Genomic DNA, 16,187 nt, shown 5'->3' with positions numbered 1-16,187 from the left:
GAAATGTAATAATCCTCAAAAGTGTGTTGTTACTTTTCGCGTTATTACATTCTGCGTTGATTTCGACGCAAAATGTAATAACGCAAAATGTAATAATCAGGGTTTATTACATTTTGCGTTGTAACATAGGGTTCAAATGTTTATTTAATACTACAAGAGTATAGAATGAACATTACTGTGTCTTCGTGTAAAAATCTACGAATTATTTACTAACGACATAATTGGGCTTAGATAATATGTCTTATGTAGATGCATGTTATTTGTTATATCTGGAAAACTTCAATGCATATTCCTTATCTAAGCTATTTACTCTAATTTTAATGAAAGAAAAAGTGAGCAAGCTCACATACCCCACGCTTCCCCAAAACTCAAAGTGCTGAAAATCCCGGAAAAATGAAAGAATCAAAATTTCACGGTGATATGCACATCTACAAATTGTGTCCTAAATATCTCCAAAGTTTGATGAAATACTGTGCAGCGGTTTATGAGGAGTTGCGCTGACAAACTGTTCACCCCTATATTCAAGATATCCCCAAAAATCTAAGTTGTAAAGTGCCGAAATTCCCAGAAAAATAAAGGAATCGGAATTTCCAGGTAATATGCACATCTTCACACTGTGTCCTTAATATCTCCAAAGTTTGACGAAAATCTGTGCAGCGGTTTATGAGGAATTGCGCTGACAAAATGTGACCAAATATCTAAGTTAAAAAGTGTGAAAATTCTAAGAAACCAGAAGTCTCTGTCGAGACTGAAGCTCTACTGGTTTGAACTTATAGCAAAGGAAAAGAAAAGTACTTAAGCAGCTGGGATTTGAAATTTTACAACAGCAATAAATAGAATAATGATCGTTGATAAAGCCTCTTAATGTTCTTAGTGTAGTCTACTTGTGTGCCAAGTTATATTGAAATCAGACCAAAACTGTAGGAGGAGTAGCATTTTGAAACAATTTTACAGTCATTTCTACTTTTAGTAACCACGGAAACACCGTTCATCAAAATTAAAATTAAAATTCGATACACAGAATTATGTATCTTAGTGTATTCTACTTGTGTGCCAAGTTACACTGAAATCAGATCAAAACTGTAGGAGGAGTAGCATTTTGAAACAATTTTACAGATATTTCTATTTTTAGTAACCACGGCAACACCGTTCATCGAAATCAAAAACCAATACACAGAATTATGTATCTTAGTGTAGTCTACTTGTGTGCCAAGTAATACTGAAATCAGACCAAAACTGTAGGAGAAGTAGCATTTTGAAACAATTTCACAGAAATTTCTAATTTTAGTAACCACGGCAACACCGTTCATCGAAATCAAAAACCGATACACAGATTTATGTATCTTAGTGTATTCTACTTGTGTGCCAAGTTATACTGAAATCAGACCAAAACTGTAGGAGTAGTAGCATTTTGAAAGAATTTCACAGAAATTTCTATTTTTAGTAACCACGGCAATACCGTTCATCGAAATCAAAAACCAATATACAGAATTATGTATCTTAGTGTATTCTACTTGTGTGACAAGTTATACTGAAATCAGACCAAAACTGTAGGAGGAGTAGCATTTTGAAACAATTTCACAGAAATTTCTATTTTTAGTAACCACGGCAACACCGTTCATCGAAATCAAAAGCCGATACACAGATTTAAGTATCTTAGTGATATCTACTTGTGTGCCAAGTTATACTGAAATCAGACCAAAACTGTAGGAGGAGTAGCATTTTGAAACAATTTCACAGAAATTTCTATTTTTAGTAACCACGGCAACACCGTTCATCGAAATCAAAAACCGATATACAGAATAATGTATCTTAGTGTAGTCTACTTGTGTGCCAAGTTATACTGAAATCAGACCAAAACTGTAGGAGGAGTAGCATTTTGAAACAATTTCACAGAAATTTCTATTTTTAGTAACCACGGCAACACCGTTCATCGAAATCAAAAACCGATATACAGAATTATGTATCTTAGTGTAGTATACTTGTGTGCCAAGTAGTACTGAAATCAGACCAAAACTGTAGGAGGAGTAGCATTTTGAAAAATTGTTAACAGACAGACGGACAGCTAGACAGACAGACGGACGGACGCCGGACGCATTACCATCGCATAAGCTCTTATGGTCTCTGACCAGTAGAGCTAAAAATAAAGGAATCGGAATTTCCAGGTAATATGCACATCTACACATTGTGTCCTAAATATCTGCAAAGTTTGACAAAATTCTGTGCAGCGGTTTATGAGAAGTTGTGCTGACAAACTGTTCATCTCTATATTCAAGGTATGGCCAAATGCCTAAGTTAAAAAGTGCAGAAATTCCCGGAAAAAATAATGGAATCGGAATTTCCTGGTAATATGCACATCTACACATTGTGTCCTAAATATCTGCAAAGTTTGACAATTAAATTCTGTGAGCGGTTTATGAGGAGTTGCGCTGACAAACTGTTCATCTCTATATTCAAGGTATGGCCAAATGTCTAAGTTTAAAAGTGCGGAAATTTCCGGAAAAAAATAATGGAATCGGAATTTCCTGGTAATATGCACATCTACACATTGTGTCCTAAATACCTGCAAAGTTTGACGAAATTCTGTGCAGCGGTTTATGAGGAGTTGCGCTGACAAAAAAAAGGACTGACTGACTGACTGACGGACTGGTCAAAAATATTATACCTCACGCAACTAGTTGCGTGGGGTATAATAATGATATACATGTATTTTAGTGGTTATATTTTAGATTGAGAGATTTGTGTTAGCTGTTCACTGTATTTCAATGTTCACAAATGTTTACAAAATAAATTGTAGTTTAAGTGTTGTTTATGTTGTTCAATGTATATGCATTGTTTTACAAATTTAGAAATTTTAATCAATATTGAACCATTTGTGCAATTCATCGGTAATTATTTTGGTGTCAATTGTCTTTCCATTTTTAATATTTCCGATCGATATTTTCAAATACCAAAAATGAGATGGTCTATGCATGATGTCTTCATATTTGTGTCACCCATTTTTTATTATCTAACTAACCATTAGTTTTTTTTTAATTATTCACATTTGAAAGTTACAATATTTTAATGTAACACTTTGTTAATGTAATGTAACCCTGAACCCTCACTCGGACCCTACAGACATCCATGATTTGATTTCTAATAACTATTCTGACTTTTTTTACTAATTTAAAATTCTATTGAATCTAATAGTGATGTGCTATAGATTTCGAATCATTTCCTGGACCCATTTTGACTGATAAGATGTAAATGAAAAGGACATGACTTTCTGGAATGCAATTAAAGATGAATTTAAACCTGAACTGAATATCACTTTGGAATGTTCCGTCGACCTGACTAATACATAGGGCCCAGGGCGGGTGTGTGTTCCGTCCACCTGACTAATACATAGGGCCCAGGGCGGGTGTGTGTTCCGTCGACCTGACTAATACATCGGGACCAGGGCAGGGGTGAGTACCGTCGACCTGAATAATACATAGGGCCCAGGGCGGGTGTGTGTTCCGTCCACCTGACTAATACATAGGGCCCAGGGCGGGTGTGTGTTCCGTCCACCTGACTAATACATAGGGCCCAGGGCGGGTGTGTGTTCCGTCGACTTGACTAATACATAGGGCCCAGGGCGGGTGTGTGTTCCGTCGACCTGACTAATACATAGGGCCCAGGGCGGTTGTGTGTTCCGTCGACCTGACTAATACATAGGGCCCAGGGCGGGTGTGTGTTCCGTCCACCTGACTAATACATAGGGCCCAGGACGGGTGTGTGTTCCGTCGACCTGACTAATACATAGGGCCCAGGGCGGGTGTGTGTTCCGTCCACCTGACTAATACATAGGGCCCAGGACGGGTGTGTGTTCCGTCGACCTGACTAATACATAGGGTCCAGGACGGGTGTGTGTTCCGTCCACCTAATACATAGGGCCCAGGGAGGGTATGTGTTCCGTCGACCTGACTAATACATAGGGTCCAGGGCGGGTGTGACCAATCGGAGGGGAAGCTTACTCCTACAAGGCATCTGATCCCACCTATGGAAATTTAAGGAACCCTGTTTTAGCCCTCTTCACAAATCTGTATTGTTTGGAGATTTTTTAACCCGCCATGAACACCTTTGTTCACTTTCATCAAACCACGATCAAGTTTCAGAAAGATTTTTTTGGATCAACCCTGGTACAAACAAATATAATTGATACAACTTTTAAAATATACTTTCATGTAAATGAGATTTGTTTAATTGAAATAAGTAATTTGTTCCAAAATAGATCTTCGAATCTAAATTAATCAGCATGCATGAGCAGGTTGAAATTGGTTGAGCAGTTGCAGAGAAGAACCTGAAAATGTTCAGATGTTAACGCACAAAGCTCAATGCACGACGGAATGAATACAGATAGCATTATTTTACACAAATGACCTAAAAATTCAACCATTGCCACAAGCTGACATATGAGGGCATCATTGTTTCACAAACACATCTAGTTAAATAATTTTTTAATATATATATTTCTATGTAAAATTTGATCGCCTGTTGAGCTTTATGGTCAGGTAAGCTGAAAAAGTGTTTTGGCATACAAAACAAAAAAATAGGGTTTTTTTAAATTTATTTTTTTCTTTTGTACATATTTCTATATCCTTGATGGGTACAGCATCTAAAAATAAAAACAGAAATTCTAGTCAGTATGTATTAACAATGTACAAAAAAAACAATTCATTGAAAAAAAAGCAAAATATTTTAAAGGTTGTTTTACTTGTTGAAAGGTTTTGGCACAACAAATGCTTGAAGAACAGTAATGGCGTTATTTCTAATCAAGAACAAATCTACTAAAATCAGGGAAAATCAAAGAAAGTTCCAAGGAGCAGTTAAATAACCTTAATTCTCAATTCTCTTGAAATCTCAAAAAAAATGTGATTGCTTCAGTTTATGGTAATGTACTGCAACAAGAGAGTCTGATCAGTTCTAGTGAGATTGAATGCAACTGGAGAATAATGATGGTAAGAAAATTCTAAGCCTTGGTTTCCACAAATGTCATTACATTCAGTCTTTCCCATAATGCATACTTCATTTAAAAAAAAAATACTTTTTACCACTTAAAACATCAAATAAATGGTGATCATCAGGACACAGAAAAAAAATATAAAAACATTTTTTTTTTATAAATTGAGTTCAATATTGTTGACTTGATGGAATCAGTTTATTTAAACGATAAAATGCTTTCTTTGGTTGTAAGTGGGGGAATGAATGTCACAGCTGTTGCAAAGAAAAATACATAACCCTCGTAAGCGGGTTATGTAAAATATTTTCTGCAATAGCTGTGCCATTCACTCCCGTACTAACAAACAAAGACAGGCATTTTTATAATTCTGTTTAAATAATTATTTAAAGTAGGATTACGAAGATCAATTATCGTATTAATGATACATCAGTCTTAGTATATTTCATTGATGGAACAGCCACTTATCAAGAAATCAATACAGTTGATATGCCTAGTGTTGTTCATGCACTGATTAATGGCAATGGGTTTCTTAAGAAATAATGGAGATATTCAGTGGATGTAAATATTCTATCATATTCCAACTTTCTAGGTGGAATCTGCATTCAACTTCAATGGTTCTTTTATTTTTTTAAACAATCTATCAAATTATATTCATTTCAGGCTGGCTTTGTCAAAGACACTTATGGTGGTAAAAATAAATGAGCAAGGCTTAAATTATTCATTAACAGATTTTAGGGGTGGGGGGTATAGAAAACTAGGAGGAAATTGAACATTTTAATCCATTATCATTTCAAATTTTATGAATTATTGTTTATCATTTATGTTATATTTTGTAGAATAAACTGCAAACAAGAGGCCACAGGGCCCTGACTCTCGCTTCTGATAAATTACAGTACAATCTATCACTTCTATTAGAAACCTCCAACTCTATTAGTATCATAAGACCCAAAATGCATCAACTGACAAAGGTTGATAATATTTCGCCAGTTAAGACTTAAATTAGGCTGTTTAAAGTTAATTCTACGTTTAACGTCACATCTAAAGTTCAAAACCTACGCAGAATAAACTGCAGGGAGGAAAAAAATAAACAAACAAAATTTTCAAACAATTGTGAATTTATTCAAATTAACCTATTCAGTACATTAAAAACATTACAATTAAGTAATAAGAGCATTTAATTGATATGACACCTAAGATTAATTTCCCTTGCAGAGTTTTTCCTTAGTATGTAAATCAGTTTGAGTCCTATTGTTAGCAAACAATGTAGTCTAAGACTGAATGTGCAGGAAAGTGGATTTTAACTAGGCCTCAGTTGTCCTTTGGATTTATATTGCCACACGTCCATGGTACCCTGGAGGCAAATGCTTCTTCTTGTGGGAAAAGTTGATCAATATCTACAGTCAAAATTATTGATGACAATATTTAAAAGTGTTCATGTTGAAATATCCTCAAATTGAATTATGTCGTATTTTTTCTTAGTACTAGATCTACTAGCATTAAGTTTTGAAAGCGTGAATACTAATATTTTGACCATACTGATAGCTGTTAAATTATATTTATTAAAATTAATACCTTGAATTCCACACAAAAGACAGGATTCTTCACATCTTGGAATACCCCAACCACTTTCCTTACTCTCCTTCACTTGAAAGGCCCTATCTTCGGTAAGCTTCTCCCTGCTCAAATGGTTATGACAAGTATATTATCTTTCCCAAAAATTGTAGCTATTTGTAGGTACATAAATTATGAAGAAATCAATTACTTTACTCATTACTGTTCCTTTGGATTTTTACAGAAATATTTTTAATATGAAACATATTAGTAAGATTTAAATGATGCTTTTCACTGTATATAAATCTTGGTTTTTGACACAGTTTCCACTCAGTAAGAAAAGTTTTTCGATTCTCTCCAAAATACAATGAAAAGTTCAGCCAATAGAATCACGAACTGAGAGTCTGTCACTGTCAGTCTGCACATATGATTCGAAGACTGACAAAAAAATCAACAAACAAGACTTTGTCATTAATATAATCATAAAATAATTTATTTTTTACTTACATTTATGGTCCCAAAGTCTTTAATTCTCTAGTTTTCTTTAATAAGACACCAACTGCCTTAACTGCGGCTTTCAAAGCACATTTTCTGTCACTACGGGAAGCAGAATTCAGTCGCTAATTGAAGAACCAAACCGGAACGGACATACGGAATTCCGAATTGTTTGTTTTTTTTCAAAGACGAATTTCTCATAAACCTACGCGCGCGGGTGATGTTAAACGTAGTTTTAATTTTAAACAGCCTTATTATAATAAAATTAAAAAATACCATTAAGTAAATCACAGTGACCCTCCTTTTGATTAAAATTTTCTGATGACTCAAGATACATTAATTGACAAAGTTTGATGATTCTAAGCCAATAAGTACCTGAAATATACAAAAGTAGGTCACTCTGATTTCTTCTTGGTCGACATTTTCCGATACCCTAAGATGACTCAACTGACAAAATTTGATGATTCGAAGCCAATAAGTAGCAGATATAATTAATAAAAGCCATAAAATGTCAAAAGTAGGTCACTGTGACCTACTTTTTTGGCCGATGTTCTTCGAGAGCCCAAGATGCCTAAATTGACAAAATTGGATGATTCTAAGCTAATAAGAACCTTAGATCAGGGTTCTCATTAGTTTTTACAGTAGGTGGAGAAAAAGAAAAAGTAGGGGGCACTTCAAACTTGAGGGCCGAAGGCCCGAACCGAGGGCCAACGGCCCGAGGGGGGTGAGTCCGAGAGGGGGGTTTCCCCCCTTTCTGCAAGTGGGGGGGGTTCGGGGGTCCTCCCTCGGAAAATTTTTAATTCTTACATTGCAGGAGGTGTCTTCTGGGACCTATCTGGGCATATTTTGACTTGTTTCATTTGCTCTCAATATTACACTTTTTAGGAGCCCATTTTTGTAAAAAAAAAAAAAAAAAAAAAAATCAGCCCCCCTCACAGGAGTAGCACACAACCTATGATGATCTATAAAACTTCCTTGATTTTTGTAATACATGTATGCTGTGAATAAAGATTTTTTTTTTAATGTTGCTTTTTTTGTAGCAGTTGTTTGATTGAAAACATTTAAATTGTTTAGATGTATGTGATACCAAAGAGTCTGAGTGTCTGCAGCTAATTAACTAGATATATATGTACGCTGTATTTTCAGAATTATTAAAAAAATATGCAAGTGTCATTGAAATCCATACAGAAAGTCACCCTTACAATTCTTTTGTCAGAAAACAGTGATGCGCCTGTATTTTTATCGGTAGTTAGAATAATCTTACTGTGTCTCGGGACAAGGCCTCACCACAGAATCGTTCCGAAACGAAATTTAAGTATACAAAGGGATTTGCACTGGAAATAACTTCAAAATTAATTACAACAATTTTTTTTTAGGTTGCGCATGCCTTTAAACCTAAATTATAATCCAAATAAAGACGATAATTCAACTAATATTCTCAGCGGTTTTTTTCTGACACGCCATGATTGCTTTCGGAACTCTCTGTAATCTTTGGTAGATGCACTGATTTTGAGTTATCACCCGTGTTTCGATCGCGATTCCTGTATCATCACCACGTTTTTAAAAATAGGGGGTCGTAATCTTACAACAAGGAAAGCGTCAAATAACAATGATTTTATATGTTTACGTTTTTTATTCACTACGTTGAACAAGACAAACGGGATAACCAAAATTCTCTTGTGAAGCACAGATTTTCTTTACTGGTTTTTGAAAGTGTAATAACCGGCGCCAGTGTGTAATATAATTAATAATAGCCATAAAATGTCAAAAGTAGGTCACCGTGACACTTAATGAGAACCCTGCCTTAGATATTCAAAAGTACACCACTGCGACCTTCTTTTTGATCGACATTCTCCAAAAACCCAAGATGCCTCAACTGACAAAGTTTGATTATTCTAAGCCAATTAGTACCTGAGATATTTAAATAAAGCCATAAAATGTCAAAAGTAGGTCACTGTGACCCACTTTTTGGTTGTCACACACTGAAAACCCAAGATGCATCGACTCACAAAATTTGATGATTCTTAGCCAATAAATACCTAAGATACTTAAATAAAGCCATAAAATGTCGAATGTAGGTCACAGTGACCTTTTTCATAAAGATGTTTAAGGTCCCAAGATGCATAACTTACAAGATTTGATGATACTAAACCCCTCAGTGTCTCAAATAATGGGATTAAATGTTTAAGAAAGGATTAGTCATAAAGTTCAAAAAGTAGGTCACCGTGACGTACTTTTGGGTTAACATGATGTGAAGTCCTAAGATGCATAAACTTACAAGATTTGATGATCCTAGTCCTTATAGTAAGCAAAATATAAATGTTTGTATTAATTGTAAACTTAGGTCAACTTTGAAGTGACCTGAGACCACGTCCTTTGCCCCAGGGTAAATCTTCGACATATCCTGATCCTTGTATGTAAGTTTGGTGAAAATCTGCCTGGTGGTTCTGGAGAAAAAGAGTTTTTAGCAACCATTACTTTTGGTTTTGTTTTCCTGATTATCTCCCCTTGTTTAAGGGTCCCAACCCTTGTTTTAGTATAAATGGTAGCCCTTATGCCAAGGATACCCTGTGACAAATTTGACACTAATTGGCCAAGGGGTTCTTGAGTTATGGCCCATATTCTAAAAAGTTAACGCACACCACACAAATGGCCATAGCATTAGCTCTTTGAGCCTTTGGCTCAGAAGAGCTAAAAATATACAACCCTTCTTTCATCTACCCTTGTAAATTAAATCAAAGGATATAAATGCTACAGTTGGTAAATCATTGATCCATTGAAATATTACTAAACCACAAATTATCATTTTTCTCTTGATGTTCAATATATTTGTATTTCAGACAAATGCCTCAATAGCCTCACACAATGAAGAGCCTTTACCCAGGTCACCAATCAAGAACTGTATAGTGAAGGGAAGTAACTCTCTATCAGACTCGTCATCAAGTGTCATCATCAATACACCAAATACAAGATTTATTCAGAAAAACTTTTTACGTATTTTCCAAAATAAAAAGAGGTACATGGACAACATTGCTCACCTGAGCACTGTGGCTAGGATAGAAGCAAAAATCAAAAATATTAAAATCTAAAATGTATATTAAAATCTTAAATGTATAAGTGGTCCTAACCTACAACCCCTAAAATATGGGGGGAAGGGGGGGGGGGAGAGAGAGGTATGATTTGCATTGTGCGCGAAAAACTTTTTTTATCAGCACTAGCCCAATGGGCTAGTAATGATAGAACAATTACTAGCCCGAATCAGATTTTGCTAGCCCACATCGATACGGAAGTTTTCAGATCCAGTTGTGAATTTGTTTTTGTTTTTCACGTGTATGCAGTAAGTACAAGTCATGGTCTTTTTCACCTCGTTGTATTACAGCCAAGGCCGCCCCTCACTTCCACTTGTTTAGAAATTCTCTTGTCCTTTTTACTTCATATTTCTTTTTAACATAACGCAACCATAACCAGAAGTAAATGCTGATGTGTATTTTATAAACCCAAACTGTACAGAGAAGACCGATTGCCATAAAGTTACCACACGCTTAAACAAAAGAAACCCACGCACATGTAAAAAGAAAGGAATTTGTAAAAATTCTTATACTTATTTTATTACTTTTAAAGATTTATCAACAAATAAATGTAAAATGCATGCAACTTTTCACTAGACCGATCGGGCTAGTGCTGACCTACATTCTACTAGCCCGATCGAATTTTTACTAGTGTTCGGGCATCGGGCTAGTCCTTTTGGCGCACACTGGATTTGTAACTAGGAATAAACTGAACATTTTACCTCATTATCATATCAAAGTTCTGAATTTTTGTTAACCATTTATGCTTTATTTTGCAAAAGAATCTGCATAAACGTACAAACCTTCTCCATCTACCCTTGTAAATGAGATCACAGGATAAAAATGCTACAGTTCTTAGTGCACTGATCCGATGAAATATTACTAAAACACAAATATTACTTTTCTCATTTTGTTAAATGTATCTGTATTTCAGACAAATGCCTCAATAGCCTCATACAATGAAGAGCCCAAACCCTGGTCACCAAACAAAAACTGTTGAGTGAAGGGAAGTAACTCTCTATCAGACTCGTCATCAAGTGTCATCATCAATACACTAAATTAAAGATTTATTTCGATGCTACATCTCAGCCAGTCGAGTGTCCAATTCTTATCTCCACATCTCTTACCTTAGTAGACTAGATTTAGATTGTGTAATACTACTGAAGACATTCATAAAGTTACCATTCTTGGCAACAAAAACTATGTATTCAAAAAAGCAATTTACTGGACAAAGAAGAGGGGTTTGACAAGCTTTTGTGTCATGCAATTTGACTGGATGTCCTAGACCTTCAAAGTTTGAACCAAATCAGCCAAGGGTGATACACTGCAAATCCAACATTAGCTAGCAAAAATGCCAAAGCTGTAAAAAACTTACGACTCTGACTCTTTTTCCCATGGCTGATGATGGCAGATTCTTCCTGAACTTAGCTCGTACAGCTCACGCTGTTTCCGTGAAAATTTGGGTGACTTTACCCCAGATGACTCTGATACGGCTAGCTTTGTCATGTCCAGGACATGCTGTCTTCCTGTAAAAGTTAGAGATAAAAGGATCCTACAGATCAATCCTAATGAGATAATACTAGTGCTCTTATTATGCTATGTTTTCTGACTGAAAAGAACAAAATGTCTCAATGCCACTTTGCTTTAATATTAAATGAAAATCAACAGTCAATTTAAACATTTAACAAGTTAAAATGTTGAGTTATTTCAGACAAATGCCTCAATTAGCCTCACATTAGCAGAGAATTCCTCTCTCAACAGACACAACAAGAACTGTTCTGTCCGTGAGTGAATCCCAAACGTAACTCAGTCATCGATGTCATCATCAATACTCAATAAAAATAATCCCCCCCCCCCCCAAAAAAAACTCTGCACCAAAAATATTGCAGAATATTTGTTAAGACTTTTCTTTAAAACATATCAATATGATTTTCTCAGATATAATCATACTTTTTGAATGCTCTAGCTCAATCTAGGTTAGAACTAACAAAACTGTACACTCTGATCGAAGATTTTTCTTTTTACACTTGTCTTTCATTTATCAATTCACCAAAATGATAATGAAATATAAATTTTTAAGCTTTAAACTCTCAGTGATTTATCTAGCTATTTTGTTTTACTACCGTTTTATAAGTAAAGGGGAAAAATGAGAGCCGCAGGCTCGATCCCATAACGCCGGAGGCGCAATGTATCTCGCCTCAAGGGGGTTTCTTGGGGCATGCCCCCCAGAAAATTTTTAAATAAATGGAGCAAAATCCTGCATTCTTAGAGCTTCTGATGGTCTTTTGTAGACCTTTACAAAGGCCACAAAAACTTCATTTTTGAGACAAAATATTAAATAACAAAAAAAAAATTTAAACCAAATCAGTACTTTATTTAATTTTTTCTCTCAACATCTATCACAAATCAATTCTGTCTCTCATGTTTCACTACTAACATTGTTTTTGTTGTTACTCCACTGAGCCAATAATGTGGCTTCTGATTCATAGTGATTTAAGCGCCATCTTACTCATCTACACTTTTCTTAACTCTGCAATCGCATACGTATATTTTGACATCATTGACATGGCACATGTTTACCGATCAATATCAACTAGAAGCTTGATATAATCTACTCTCGCTTTTAAAAGCGTTTGAATGACTAGGATTGTGAATTAGGATCATCTTCCCAAGTCAAGAGTTTTGTCCGCTCCGCTCCACATAAACCCTTGACCGAATAGGCTAAGTTTGACGGGGTTTACTGTCACGCCATCTAGTGAGATTACATATGTTGAACTCTCCTGACCTCTGCTATTATCCAATCAGAGTAAACGAATTCAAAAGCGAATTCGAGATAATATTGGTAGTCGGTAATAAATTCAATATAACTCAAGACAACTAAAAAACTGAGACAAACCTTTAAAAGGGCTATCTAATGAAAAATACGTAATCCTTGGGACTAAAACTGGCGAGTTTTTCTATTTACGATGTAGTTTCAGTTTAAATAAAACTGGTTCATACAAACTTGCAAACATGCAACAAGAGAACGCATTTCTAACCCCGTCAAACTTTGCCTTTTCGGTCAAGGGTTTATGTGGAGCTGAGCGGATCAGAAACTCTTGACTTGGGAAGATGGAATTAGGATATGCTGTTAAACTTCAATTGGACAAAAACGGAAAATTTCAGTACGATGTTTTTAAATATTCTCCGTTTAATTTGGAGACTTTTCTATCTGAAAAGGGGAATTTTTCACCTTTTTCAAGAGGGGAAAGGTACCGTTTACTGGTAGTAAAAACAGCCTTGATAAATCCCTGACTCTGAACAGAAAACATGTTCATTTCATAGGGATGCATATTTCAAAATATTTCGTATCGTGATATATCACAACTTTTCCCCACAATATCACCATAATATCATGATATTTTTAAAAGCAGTTTTTACAATGATTTTATATGAAAAGTCATTATTTTTCTAAAAAATATGCTAGAATAACAAAAGTTTACTTTCTTGAAATTTTTATGTATATAAATCAATTATGTTTGAATGGTAAGATGCCGTTCTTTTCACTTTTTACAACATTTTTTATACTTTCTGTAATTGTAATTTGAAAGATTGAACAAATAAATAAATAATTTCTGGACTTTATAATATGTACTTAAAGACCGGTATTTAAGTCTCTGTATCATGATACGTATCACACAACAAAAAATTGCGATATACCGGTATACCGATAAAATCGCACATCCCTATCATTTCAGAATCTAAACTTTCCGTTTCATATCTGTACTCAGGATAATATAGAACTCTGTATTCCATACCTTTTTGCCTTGTAAACGTATGCACATCTTTTGCCATAATAGAATGGTGTGTCTTCCTTGCATGTGACTCCATCGATTTTCAAAAGAGCGGTGTTTTCATGTTGGTTTCTCAGTCCTCTCTTGTAACCGGTGAAGACAGCCTTACAGTATAACCTGAAATCATTTGTTATTAAGTCAGCTATACAGTACAACCTTCATGAGAGAACTAATTTTGTATCATTTTTAAAGGGGAAATAAGCGCGATTTTTTTTTTACCTTCCTAATTTTTTAGGTGGATTTGCTGAAGGTGTATTTGCTTCCGCCATTGTGCTTTGTTACCTGTATGAAATAAAATCCCTCGTTAGATATGTTAAAAATCAATAAATTCATTCAAATTTAAATTGGAAGGCCCACCATAAACAATGGTATAAATTATGCTGTGCTAAATAAGAACAAAGTCGCACTTGGGTTCTCATTTCATGTTGTCTAGATGTGTAGAGTTTTCAAACTGAATTTGATTATATCAAAATGTTTTTCAATATTTGAAGTTCATATTATTATTGTTAATAGCAAGCACAGTTGCACTACTTGTCACTGCTAGCTTTTAAAACAATGCCTGGGCGAGAAAATTTGAATTTTGATCTGCAGTCACCTGCAGTCCCATAATCCTTAGAGCAATGTATCTCGCCTCAAACTACTTTCTTACAGTAACAAGACATTTCAAGAAAAAAAAAACTTGGCTTGATTTTAATGGATATATCAGGGTTGTGGTAAACCACTCGCCCATTCGCCAATGCGATTAAAATTTCAAGTGGGCGATGAGTAAATCAAAATTTGATCGCCCACATGGCAAGCGTCTTGTTCCCGGAACATGACCGTGCTTTGTTTGTATTTTTATAATCCACTTCCTTTTTTCATAACAAACACTACGCTAACCATGACTTTTGGTGTCGTGTGCAAACTATTACATTTGTATACGATACAAGCACTTGCGTGACCTAGACATATGCCCTAGTGAAACCAATAATGTGGCGGTTTATTGATGGAGTATAAAAAAAACAAAAACGTACTGCACAACCACAACGTAATACATATTTTAGCGAGTACAACTGCAACATGTGAGCCCGTAAATCACATTGTGGGCCCCTAAACTTTGAAAAGTAAGGGACCCACATGGCTCCTAGGATGTAAATGGTTAACCACAACCCTGATATATAGTAGATTATATGTTATTAGTAAAATTCGCATTGCTCAGACTTCGATTTGTCATGTATCGTCAAAGTCTATACGTAGCAAATGGCACGTACACTTTGTACAGCCCGATCTAAATCAAAACTAAATAAGTATCCGCACTCACTCTAACAATTAATCACACAGTCAATGTATTATAAATATTATCATATTATAATATGTTGATAGTGCGACCGTTAGAGCAAGCGCAAACTCTTCTATTGTTTTCATTTAGATCGGGCTCGTCAAACCGCAAGTGACATTTGGTGCGTCTAGACTGCTCTAACGGTCTCGCTGTCAACATATTACTAGATATTTATAATCAACATATAACTAGATATTTATAAACACAGCCACTGTTACATGCACAGGGACTGATCTTATTTTAAAATTTCATGTTACAAAGGCCATGATTCCAGACTTAAAGCAGATACCAATTCATGTTTAACTTATGCACTTAATTTTCATCTGTTGTCAGAAAAAGAAAATATTCATTCAGGGTTAAAAACACATCAAGAACCCCCCCCCCTCTCTTTTCCCATACATCTCTCTCAGAATATATATTCCTCTTAACCTTCACTTACAAAAAGAATTAAAAATTACAGTTTATACATACAGTCTCATAAATATTTCGTTATTCATGCTATTTAGCGTTTTTTCAACACAGAATTCTCAATTTCATGCCTTTTTCTCAGGTATTTCATGAACAATCTGTCAAAAATCCCACCGTAAGGCTATCATCAAACATTAAATTTATTATTTACAGATAAGAATATCTTAATTTAAGATGGGCTCCACACATCACGCAACATATCGATACACTAACTAGTAAAAGTTTAAAAATTAAAAATAATGTTAACTTTGTCAGTACCAAAACAACGACGGGAGATTGAAAAAGGAAGCGGAAGTATACTCAGCCTTACCACATTTCCAAATATCTATGTAAAAAAAATCCTCAAAAATTAAATTGAAATATGGTATGTTGGAATAAATAGAATTTTTATAATATATGGGTAAAATATATTTATATTTTGAATAGGAAAACTTCCCTATATTATAACCGGAAGTATATGTGTAAATGAG

At 35.0% G+C, this 16,187-nt stretch overlaps 1 long non-coding RNA gene and 1 pseudogene across 1 annotated transcript; both read right to left on the bottom strand.

Annotated features, from left to right (window-relative positions):
- Window positions 1-4,574: 4,574 nt before the first annotated feature.
- Window positions 4,575-16,040, bottom strand: LOC134238477 (large ribosomal subunit protein eL33-like; annotated as a pseudogene).
- On the bottom strand, window positions 6,082-7,128 carry LOC134238475 (uncharacterized). The gene is made up of 3 exons (XR_009986028.1): window positions 7,043-7,128; window positions 6,557-6,660; window positions 6,082-6,378 (listed from the first exon to the last, which is right to left on the bottom strand). It is a non-coding gene; the product is annotated as an uncharacterized LOC134238475 (long non-coding RNA).
- Window positions 16,041-16,187: the final 147 nt, after the last annotated feature.

The sequence above is a fragment of the Saccostrea cucullata genome, unplaced genomic scaffold (assembly GCF_032062105.1).
Source record: "Saccostrea cucullata isolate Sc308-1 unplaced genomic scaffold, CSIRO_AGI_Scuc_v1 ctg279, whole genome shotgun sequence".
Classification (NCBI taxonomy): domain Eukaryota; kingdom Metazoa; phylum Mollusca; class Bivalvia; order Ostreida; family Ostreidae; genus Saccostrea; species Saccostrea cuccullata.
Note: the sequence above shows the minus strand (reverse complement) of the source record. Positions and strands in the feature narration are given on the sequence as shown.